A 12,369-nucleotide genomic window follows, 5' to 3' on the forward strand; every position below is an offset into this window, starting at 1 on the left:
AGTTTTAAAATTTTTTGGTTCAACATAGATTCCTATGTGATATAGCTTGACATATCTTGGGATCACGCATCCAAGATTGGGAGCGAAATGTGGGCATCTAACTGAGTTGAGCTCTTGTAGAACACAAGATCCAATGGGGTGCCCATAAAGTCCCAATATTGTCAAAAGGAGATTGGAGAGAGCCATCTTATTGTGGACGTTTTGCAATAGGAGGGCCTTCAAGGCCTCAAGCAGCTCATCATTTATAGAAGGGGGCCTCAAGCTGACTGATCATGGGCGGTGAGACGATTGAGGGGATTTGAGGCCACACTTCCTCAACTTGAGGCATGGGCTCTTTTGCACAGCATAGTTGACTGTAGAAGGAAGTAGCAATGTCCAAAATCTCTTAAGGACCCTTCTTGTATGCAAGGATATTGTTATATCTACACATTGTTTCAGCTTTGCTATGTACTAGACAAGTGTATGTATGTTTTTCAACAAATCTACATCAGCTTGGTTGAAGACACAACAAGGAAGGGCCCCAAGATTTAGGAGGCTTGACTAGAGAAGCTGATCTACATCAGACGGGACAGCAGGACCCTCTAGACCGAGCCGGCAATTTAGGAGAAGAAGCTACAGCAAATTAAGGGCAGCAAGCCCTAGATCCAGTTGGCCATTTGAGCAGAGGAGGTATTTCAGTTTGCTGTATTTTTTGGACAGCAAGCTTCTAGCCTTTTGTATCTAATTTTTTGTAGCAACCAGAAGATAAGGAATGGCATTAACAAAGTACCTTCTCATCCCTAACGTTGGGGAGGGTAAGCTTGATGGACCTTACTACCCCTTGTAGAAGATTAAGGTCAAGAATCTCCTCCCTTCTTGGAGACTATGGAAGGTTATAGACGGTACCTTCACAAAACCTAAGGCATTAGGGACAGGTGCTATAGCAATAACTCCAAGTCCAGCATTGTTGCAAGCATGGGAGGAGTAGGATACAAACACATTCGTAGAGCTCATATAGATCACAAAGGACAGTGTGATCCCGTTGACGTATTTGGTAGGTAGTGCCCATGCTGCTTGGATCATACTGATGAGTTGGTACAAAACTGACAATCTCATGAGGATCTTGAATCTCTAGAATCTAAACACAAAGAGCGAGAGGCTGAAAGAGTTCCTCAACAATTTAAGGTGCTTTAGGACCAGTCAGCCTCGATGGGGAGGACATGGACACTTAGAACTTGGCAAGGCTTGTGAGCAAGTTGCTACGAAGTTACCAAGGATTTGTTTTACGGCACTGACTACAGTGAGAGGAAAATCTAGATCACATAGGAACTTGAAGTCATGATGTTTGAAGAACTTTGGATGACGATGTATGATTGCATGGACATTGACAAATCTCTAAATGTCTAAGGTAGGGGCGGAGCAAAGGAAAGTCAGCATTGAGCAAAGAGAGGACAAGAGGATGGATCTTTTGATCAAAGAAGAAGAAGGTTAAGTGCTTCTTTTGTGGTAAGACGGGGCACCATGCCAAGGAATGCAAGAAGAAAGCGACTGATAAAAAGGAAAACAATGAGAAGCCTAAGGAGGAGACAAAGAGTAATAGTGACATCATCATCGAGAATCATCGATAATTATCGAGGAGATGCCACTAATAGCCAAAATGGTAACAAAACCAGAGGATGTCTGGTATATTGATACCGGTGTCACCCAACACATGACCAACAAGAGGGAAGGGTACAATTCCATAAGGCTGGTGAATTCTATGTCATTAGTCACAATTGACAACTCGAAGTTCCAGTGGAGGGATACGTAGTTTTCCCTTCATCATAGGAAAAGGAGAGACCAAGGTATTACGTATGTGCTTTTTGTTTGTAAGCTTTGCACACATCTTCTCTCCGTTCATGATGATTATAAAAACTGGAATGAAGGTAGAGTTTGACCATCAAATAGTTAGGATTCTTGATTAGAAAAGGAAGTTGGTTGCATGGGGAACATCAGACAACTATCTCTATAGAATAACAACCTTGATAGCTCAAACAAATACAGGCTTTGGCAGGCCGTGGCATGGGAGATAAGGGCAAGTGCATATGGACGTGCTCTGCAACATGTAGAAGAATGGTCAGGTGGATGGTTTATGTGCAATCCACTCATCTACTGATATTGTGCTTCTTGCGTAATGGGCAAGCAAGCAAGGCAACCTTTTCCCAAGGAATTCACATTTAGGGAAATTGGTGTCCTCCAACTTATACACTCAGATATTTGTGGAGACATGTGTACATAGTAAATTGGAGGTTCAGTATATTGTCTAAGCTTTCTCAAGAAAAAGTTTAAGGCGTTTGACAAATTTAAAGAATGGCTAACAATGGTGGAAAATGAAACTAGAAAGAAAGTGAAAGCTATGAGGATAGATAGGGGAGGAGAATTCTTGTTGAGAAAATTCAATCAATTTTGTAGCTCAAGGGCATTAAGCCTCAGCTTACTCCATCTTTGAATTAACAAGAGTTTTTTTCCCCTCCAAAGACAAGACTTCTATCAATTATGAAAGAAATTCCGAGAGCAAAGCTCTAGAGAAAACTAGGGTTGAGGCTGAAAATGCCACCTCAACCCTCTGGGGGCCTCCAAGAAGAACGGGGAGCTGCTCCACTCCTTGAAGGAAGCAATCCACTTGGTAGAGGCTGACAATGAAGGCTTGGACTTGTTTTGTATTACATCAGGTGCTCACATTAATTAGCACAAGTCCAATTGCTTTTGGATCAATGACGATGACACCTAGGACTGGGGGGCTGATTTGGGGTTCACTTGGATGTGTCAGTCAGATACCTAGATGCCAGGTCGGTAAGGGTATCTCCCCTTCGCAACAGTTTGCTTCGGTGTTGGCGAACATTAGGAGGAAACTCTTTTTTAGGAGTTCAGCCAGGTTGGAGCTTGCATCTAGGGTGGTGGTTGTTAACAAGATTTTGCTGGCCACGGCTTGGTATGTTTGCTCTTGTTGGTGCAGCTCCAGGGATTGCATCACTCAGCTCATAATGCCTACAAGGAATTTTTTGTGGAGTGGGCTAGATGGCATAACAGACAGTATTGCCAGGGTGGCGTGGGAGACTCGATCCTTCCCACGCAGGAGGGGTGTCTCAACATCATAGACCCAGATTTGCAGTGTAAGGCCTTGCTTTGCAAATTTGTGGTTAGAGGTTGTATGCCTGGGGATGAGCCATGTAAATTTTTTCTAATTCATTGCATCCAAACCTGCAGTTCCTCCTCAGGTGGAGACTGGATAGACAACACCAGATGGATTTTCACTTCAACCCATCTCAGATCTCCTTGCTCCCCGCTTTATGGTCGCCATTCTGAAAGCTTGGGCCGGCTTCAAAAATACCCTTTGGAGAGTTTTTCCCTCCTCTCTCGAAGAGATTGACAGGCAACCTATCATGGAATAGAGACTGACAGGCAACCTATCATGTGGAATGACAATATACTTGATGAGCCTTCAAGAGGCTTCTAGAAGATCGCCGTTAATAGTATTTGGTCAGTCGCTTCAGAGGAAGTGCAGGGAGGATACTTCAGATAGATGCAGCCTTACCCTTGATTGGGTGGATATAGATGATAGGCCTATAGTCTGTTCACAGTGGATGGAGGCTTTTTCAAGTACAGGTATTCCTTTTCAGGTCATTGCTTTTTTGGGAGCACAGGAGGATGCCTTGGTCTTTGATGTACAGTCAGGTGTGTACAGTCAGGTGACATGCTGTCTATTTCTTCAGATGATATTCTTTTGGGCATTATCAAGATCATAGGCTATGTGGAACAGGGCAAGGACTCTACTTGGCATATAGATTGGACCCCGGAGAGTGGGAATGGATTGTTGTAGGGAACCAAGAGAAGAGTCTCCCTTTCTTTGGTTACACGGTCTGTATTGCCAGGAGGTTCCAAATTAGTTGTAGAGGTTGGAGACCTTCCAAAGCCCCTCATTGGGAGAGTGATCAGGTTTCTTTTGGAGGAGACTTTGGAAATCCGAAAGAAATAGAAAGATCACTTTATATTTTCTAGCTTTCTATTCACAGAGGGATTGCAGTGAATAGGTGGAGGTCCAGGTTTGGGGCAGACTCCACTTGTCCTAGGTGTTCGTCTGTGGAGGAGTTGGTTCATCATTGCTTATGGGACTGCAGACATGCAAGAGTCATATGGATCAGTACTTTTGTTCCTTCTCGTTTCTTCATGACTTGGGGATCAATGGCTTTGTCACATGCACTTCTGCACTTGGGTGCAATGTGATACAATGGTTACATCGACAAGTGCGTTATAGTTCCCTAATAGGAGATTTTGTTGTATGCTGTGACCCCTTTGTGAGCCTTGTCCAGGGACAGTCAAGACAAGCTACGTAAGTCAGTCTCTCAGCCTTAGGTCAAGTCAAACAGATCAGTCCTTGTTTAGTGGTACCCATTGGAGAACAGTAGGTTAGTGTTTCCATCTTAGGATTAGAGATAGGTCTAGGTCCTAGGTCTAGGTCCAGGAGCCCTTCGGGGCCCCCTCAGGGCTGGAACAAGTGAAGGAAATGGGCTGGGGAGGGGCTGCCTTTATAGGCTGCCCTGCACTCCTCCCTAGGCCACCTTATGGGGCCAAAGGCCCAACCAACCATCCCAAAACAGCTGACTGAAAAGTCAGCCAGTTTGGGAAGGTTGGCTCAGCCCTCCAGCCCCTATACATAGGTGCCATCCATGCCTTCATTCCTCACTTAGCCTCCCAGCCTTCAGCACTCCCAACAGATCCCCTCCAGCCGCTCTTGTGGAGCCCTGACACTTCCAGAGTTTGGCCTCTGATCAGCCTCAGCTTTTGGCCTCAGTTCAGCCCTCCTGGAAGGTGCCTATGCAGCACAACAGTCGGGGAGTTGGACCAGCAAAGGGAGTAAGGTTTGGGTACCGTTTCAGCAGCTCTTTACAATTCTATTTACAATTTTGCACAGTTCATTTCTCACCTCTATATTTCAGTCATCTCTCAGCTCTCTTTTAGAATCAATTACTCCTAGCTTTCACTCTCTCACTCACACAGTAACCCTGCATATCGGTGGACAGCACAAGCCTCTTCCTTGCCTTGCAGAAGCGCCCTACATCGTTAGCATCGACAGCATCAAGGTCTCGGTATTGGTTGGCGTTGCCTCTCAGATCTTTGGGTCTACAACACGTGTGCATAGTGTACTCTTCAGAAGCACGTCTCCGTGCTCTCTCAAAGAGTGCTATTTGTATCGTTCAGTTCTCCAAGTATAAATCAAATTCTACCCTGATTGGGGGAGGGGGCCGTCAGTGGGCACAGGGGCCTAATCGGTTGTCGTCTCCATTCTCTCTCTACCCTCATCTCTGGAGGATGTGCCTATTTCCCGCTATAGACTAGTACATGCTGATGTGGATTCTGCTTGGGAGATACTGGCTAGTATTATGGCTTGGCTAGATGCATAGAGGCCGTAGATGGATCTCAAGTCCACCCTTCCCACACCTTGGCTAGTATTTGGGCTGATAGCATTCACACATCGATGGCTGGTTGGCCAAGCATGCAAGGATCCTCTTGGGTAGCCTTTGCTAGGAGGGTCATATTCCTTACGGAATGGAGGGGCTCCCCCTTTTTCTCAGAGGCTACAATAGGGTCGAGGTGGCATTTTCAGCCTCAACCTTGGTTTCTTTCCAGCTCTTTCTGAGTTTTTAATTTACTCCTCTAGAGTATTTATTTTCCTCATGCCCACATCACGATGTATTCCACTTCGAGCTTGCTCACGTGGGTTTCATAGAAGTCTTTTGCATGGAAAAATAAAAACAAGGACCTGCTCTATTTTTGTTTTTCCTGCTCCAGTGAAAATGCCCTCAACAGCTCCAAAAATGGGTTCTATTTTGGCTTCTTCTGCTTGACCAAAACTCAGTGAACAGCTCCAAAAACGGGATTTTACAGCTTCATAACTTGCAACAAGTTCCAGCCTTAATAGTTCCTTTATTGAAATTCTCTTGCTCAAGATTCAAGCCTCAGTTCCACGACTTGTTGCTGCTTCAATTTTTAATTTACTGGTTGCTCCTAATCGGCGATTTTCTGCAAGTACCTCTTCAAGTCGGCCTTTTCTATTATCAGCCCTGAACCCTACCCTCTCAGCCCCTCCCTTTCAACCCCCTCAGCCCCTCTCTCTCCCCTTTCAACCCCTAACTCCGCTTCTCCTTCTAGGTCTCTCTCCTTGGAACTCCCTTAGATTCCCTACCTCTCCTCCTAGCCCTTCCCCCTAGAATTGCCTTAGGTTCCCAGCCTTCCTCCTCCTCGCGTCCCTCTCATTCGTCTCCAAATGACAGACAGATCATCATCTGTATGAGTCAGCCTCCCATCCTTGATTGGCGAATGGAAACCCATCCAGTCAATCCTCCTCCACTTTCACCGTCCATGAGAACGTGTATGTTTTCGAAAGACGAGCTGCTGCAGTTGCAAAAGGACATGGAGCTTGAGAGATCTACCACTCTGTTTGCATGAATCCATAGGTCCCACCCCTCCAGATCACATGCTAGGGACTGGATGCTTTGCTGCCTTATCTAAGGACGTCGCCGCCATCTAGGGGCATCCTGCTCTAAGATACTCGGAGGATCAATGTGCCACTCCTTCCTTAAACGTCCCACCACTCTGATCATCTGCCAATGAATCCCATCCAGACTCTGGGTCTCTCTCAGTGAGTTCCTGGAGTAGGCCTCTAGATATTACACGAAAAAAATTGGGCTGTGTGCTGCCTCGCTGCATCATCATCCTCAAGGGGACACTAGTCCGAGAAAATTGGTCCAACCATCTGCTGTCCATCCACACGCAAAGTCCCTCCACCCAAGACTCAGGGATGGCAAGGTCAATCCCTCTCATCTGCTGCCCTGCCTCTCGCAAATGTGCTAAGGCGCCAAGCCTCATGTTGGCCTCCATGGGTAATCTGCTTCATTTGCCAAAGGAGCCGGTTGGTCCACTGTCCCACTGTGTCCAACCAATGTGAGTCCGCTGCCCGAGCATACACCCCTCTCGATCTTTGATCTTTGGGTGTCAAACAAGGGGCTGATGCTGGAACTCCTCTTTGCATATAGGTTGAGCACGAATGAGGCCCCTTGCTAATTTCTGTCAGACCTATGGAGGCTCCTCACCAAGGGGGAACCCTTCGCTGTAAGGGGGGCCTTTGAGAAGATCCATATGTATGAATGTTGCCACTGCCCCCTAGTGCGTGGGGTGTTTCTGAGAAGCCCTCGCTGTAAGAGGAGCTTCCAAGGCTCTGCACCTGGGGTGAGGCCGCGAACAACCAACTTGCCCAAGAGCGCTCTGCTCTCCATCTCCGGATCAATGATACCCAAGCCTACCAATGCGTGTAATGCCAAGCAATGCGGGCTTTCCTTGTGCCATCCCATCATGCCCAAAGGAAGTTCCGAACCAACATCTGCAAACTTAGAGTCCAGCAGCTCCTCCTCCTGTCTGATTGGGAGCCTCAACCCTGTGAGGCCCATCAGGTGTGATCTCAAGTAGTAGCCCAAAGCCTCCGCCACAAACAAGAAGACGAAGGGAATGAGGCGACAACCTTTGCGGACCGAGCAAGAGAGAGGAAAGGCCTCGCCTGTGTGTCCACCAATAAGCATCTGAGTAGAGCTCTCCACCTAAAGTGCAAAAACTTCTCTGATCCATCTATGTGAAAAACCCAATCTTTGCATAGTATCCTCCAGGAAAGACCACTCGACCCTATCATAAGCCTTCTGAAAATCCAAGAGGATGGCCAATGGCTGTGACTCCTCTCTGGACCAATCCACTACCTCCCAGAATGTGAAGACGTTGTCCAGGATGCTGCACTCTTGAATGAACCCGGTCTGTGTGTCGTGAATGACGTCAGTAAGATGGGGCCATAACCGCAAACTCAAGACCTTGGTGAGTATCTTGTATGTAGCATCAAGCAAAGTGATCGGTCTCCACTGTCAGATGTTTGACCTATCTCCCCCTTTGGGAATCAAACAAATCCACCCCTTCTCAGGGAGTGAGAAAGGGAGCTTGTGTTGAAGTGCCAGAGATTGCTCAAAGTCAAATAAATTACTGTCATGCTCAGGAATTCTTTGGATCCAGATGGGAGGAAGAGTCAATAAACCATTTTTCTCTACTCTTGGCCCGAGACATGGTAGAAAGAAAGTTTATTAAAGTCTTTGGAAGACCGATGGGTCTATGTCAAAAACCTAATACAATGAGCTGTGGTAGTGGAGCTACTAAATGAGCATCCACACCAATGCAGAATGCAAAAAATGCAAAATGGCACTACTAAGTCCTAAGTACAACATAGTCATATCCTGACTATATATATCAATCTCAACATCATCGTCGGCATCATCATAACCATCATCATCATCATCATCATTAACAGGACATCAGGATGGATGAGGCTGTGGAAGTGGAGGCATGAGGTCAACAATAGAACGTTGTCGCCCCTCAAGGGTGCAGTCCTGGTATGTCTCCTGGTCGTAGCTTTGCGTCTAACCAAGCCACTGTGACCTTCGTCGGTCGGGGGCTCCGACCCTAAACAAGGAGGGGATGTCCCCAAGTGTGATCTGTACCGAGTTAGGGAGTATGGGGATTACCCATCCGGGCGTAGCAGGATACCATGGCTAGCACTATCCTCTTCTATGGCACTTGCAACAGGGGGAGATCAGAGGTGTTGGTATGCACGCATAGAGAGATGGTTTGCAAGACTAGGGCTCCACATGGACAGACTACCTCCTTTCCAGTACCGCATGGATGCTCCTTTCTCTCCCCTCCTATCACATGAGGTCAACCAGGTTATCCGTGAGGATCTACTACAACTACACACATTCCGGACTTGGTCGGGCCCGAGTAATTTTCCAGTGAAGCTGGGCTTCTACAGAGATCAATTCCTACATATCACAGCGGAGGGTTGCATTGATCCACCAGGATACACGCAAATTCACCTACCCCACTCGCTGAGGATCTCCCTTGGGCAGTTCCGGGTCTCTTCACACAAACTTTGTATAGAGAGCGGCCCAGCAGAGCGGTTACCCAAGGAGAGGCGCATATGCACACTGTGTGACATGTAGGAGGTTGAGACAGAGGAGCATTTTATTTTCAGGTGTCCTGTTTACTATGAGATCCGAGGGCGTTTCTACTGCCGCTTCAGAGATAGTTATGCGATGTTGACCCATGTCCTCTCCTACCCAAACCAACGATGCTTGGCTGGTTTCATTCATGAGATGCTCAGACACCGCGATAGGATACTCTGAGCACGGAGACATGAGCAGACTTCTCCCTCGACTGATACTTCTCAGAGCACATAGACCCCCACGAGGCGAGACCTCGACATGACCGTGACCCGGAGCCTGTGACCTGACAGCTTATATGTAATGACCTGAAATGCAGCATCTAGCTGTAATGGGGGTGACCCAAACTCTGCCTGAATGATCTGGTGAGGGACAGATGGCTTACCACGGATCATCCATGATAACATGAGAACCTGTAGCCACTCCACCCTGGCCCACTCTGTATCCGACAAATCTGGTCCCAGCATGGGCTGCCATGCATCCCTGCAAGGTGGACCAAGGAGTCAAAAAGCAACCCTTTGGTCCATGGATCCTGAAAATGAGAGCGGAAGCACTGTCTCTCTAGTCTAGCCAATGAAGCATATCCTTTGCTCAGGCGCGCCTGCATTGCTGATCTCATGGTGAAGGTGGGTCCGAAAAAGACGACCCCCAGATAAGTGTATGATGAAACTACCTCAACAGGGGACCCATCAAATGTGAAATGCTCATCGCGCATGACGACTCAAGATGTATTGAAAATCATAACCTTGGTTTTACACAAGTTGACCTTCAAATCATGAGACTCACAAAAGGACTGTAGTGCATCCAGGTGTCTTTGGAGCCCCTCTACTGAGGAAGACAAGAGAGCCATGTCATCTGCATAAAGTAATATTCGGATCAGCGTGCCCGTGAAAGAGTAGCCTACCCCACCCTGTGCCTGCATCAGTGTTTCGAGCTCATCGATGTAGAGGCCAAACAAGGTAGGTGATAATGGGCACCCTTGTTTGACCTCGATAGTCCTCATGATCTCGTCTGTCCATCCAGATCCTGTCCGGACTCTGCCTGAAAAACTCGCTCATAAAGTGTCATGATAGCCCAAATGATCTCCTGGTCGTAACCCAGATCCTGTAGGCGTTGTATGAGGCGGGCTCTCGGAACGGTGTCAAATGCCTTGCGGAAATCCAGAAAGCAATAGTAAACCCTCTACAAGATTTTGGCTAAATCAATCAGTTTGCGTTTGCATCCCATTCTTCCTGATCTTATTCATGATATGCAGATTGGCTTCATGCATGGTAGAAGCTTTTTTTATAATACTATTTCCTTCTGGGAAGCTTCTAACTGGGCTATGCAGAGTGGCTAGTGTCTTGCCATTCTACTCTTGGATTTTGAAAAGGAATATGACAGAGTAGATTGGAAATTTTTGGAAGATACCTTGCACGTTTTGGATTCTTAGATACATGGATTAGATGGGCTTCCTCTTTATACGAAATAGCCCACAGCCAGGTACTCACCAGAGGATAAAGGGGAGAGAGATTTCAACTTTCTAGATCAGTCCTGCTCTCTTGTCCTTTCTTGTATTTATTTGTGGCTGAAGCAATGAGCAGATTTTTGAGATCCTAGGCGGAAATTGTTGGGCTGAGACTTCCTCTCAGACCAGATGAGGAGCTCTTGGATAGTGTGTGGAAGGGGAGAGTGGGAGCACACCGACACACACAAGCAGGATAAACACAAGAAGTGTGGGGATAAAACATATGTGTGTACCTCCCCTAGCACACAGTCAACCTTTTATATGAAAGGATAAGGTTACAACACTAAGTACGGTGTACTTAGTGTACTAACTGTACTTGGGTGGCCATAGTGCCTTTACCCCAACAACCTCCCACTTAAAGGCAATATGCCCTCAAGTGAAAATAAATGAGGCTCAACCTATACCCATCAACTGTCGGCAATGTGCAAACCGCTCTGCAGGCAAGCCTTTTGTCAACAGATCTGCTGGATTATCATCTGTGTGAATCTTGACAAGCTGAATCAGCTTATCATCTATTACCTCCCTGATGAAGTGATACTTCACATCAATGTGCTTTGTCTTTGCATGAAAGACAGGATTGTGTGCCAACTGAATAGCACTCTGACTGTCACAATGCAACAATGGAATATCACTTGTAATACCCAAGTCTCCCACTAGCCGAGATAACCATAAGGCCTCCTTGCATGCCTCTGTGGCTGCAATATATTCAGCTTCCGTGGTAGACAAGGCTATGCACTGCTGCATCCTTGACATCCATGACACTGCACCTCCAGTGAATGTATAAACATAACCGGTAGTAGACTTCCGGTTATCCGGATGACCAGCAAAATCTGAATCCACATAACCATGCACCTTTGCATCTCGCTTGCCAAAGCATATGCACAACTCCTGTGTGCCCTTCAGGTATCTCATGATACCTTTCACTGCATTCCAATGCTTCTTGCCTAGATTTTCCATATACTTGCTAACCTCTCCCACTGCAAACGCAATATCAGGTCTGGTAGCAACCATGGCATACATGAGACTGCCACAAGCTGAAGCATACGGAATCTTGGCCATTTCAGCCCTATCAACATCTGAGTGTGGGCTGTCCATTGCACTGAGTTTCACGTACGGAGGCAATGGAGAACTAAGGGTCTTCCCCCCCTCCATATGAAACCTGTGCAATACTTTGCCAATATATTCGGTTTGAGACAAATACAACAAACGCTGTCCCCTGTCTCTTCGTATCTGCATTCCCAGTATGTGATTTGCATCACCAAGGTCCTTCATATCAAAGGCCTCATGCAATATTTTCTTAAGGTCATCAAGCTCCTTACGAGCTCTACCAGCAATAAGCATGTCATCCACATATAAAATGAGAATGATTAAGCTGCCATTTGCAGCCCTTTTGGTATATAAGCAGTGATCGTCATCACTTCTCCTGAAACCTTGGGACTTCATGAAGGTATCAAATTTCTTATACCATTCCCTTGGTGCCTGTTTCAGCCCGTAAAGGCTCTTTTTAAGCTTGCATACAAGTGACTCCTTGCCCTTGACTGCAAATCCTTCTGGCTGCTGCATGTAGATCTCCTCATGAAGATCACCGTGAAGAAAGGCTGTCTTCACATCCATTTGGCATAATTCCAAATTCTCACATGCAACCAAAGCAAGTACAATTTTGAGTGTGGTCATCTTAACCACTGGAGAAAAGATCTCATCAAAATCGACACCATACTCCTGCTTAAACCCCTTGGCAACCAACCTGGCTTTATACCTTGGCTTAGCTCCAAGTGTGACTTTCAATCTATACACCCACTTGCATGGCAGTACTTT

At 46.6% G+C, this 12,369-nt stretch overlaps 1 protein-coding gene across 3 annotated transcripts in view; it reads left to right on the top strand.

Moving 5' to 3' along the window:
- LOC147886936 (uncharacterized) overlaps positions 1-12,369 on the top strand; it is an 89,155-nt gene that overhangs the window by 12,051 nt on the left and 64,735 nt on the right. The window lies entirely within an intron of this gene.

The sequence above is a fragment of the Dipteris shenzhenensis genome, chromosome 23 (assembly GCF_047967505.1).
Source record: "Dipteris shenzhenensis isolate YYH24624 ecotype China chromosome 23, Dip_SZ_1.0, whole genome shotgun sequence".
NCBI lineage: Eukaryota > Viridiplantae > Streptophyta > Polypodiopsida > Gleicheniales > Dipteridaceae > Dipteris > Dipteris shenzhenensis.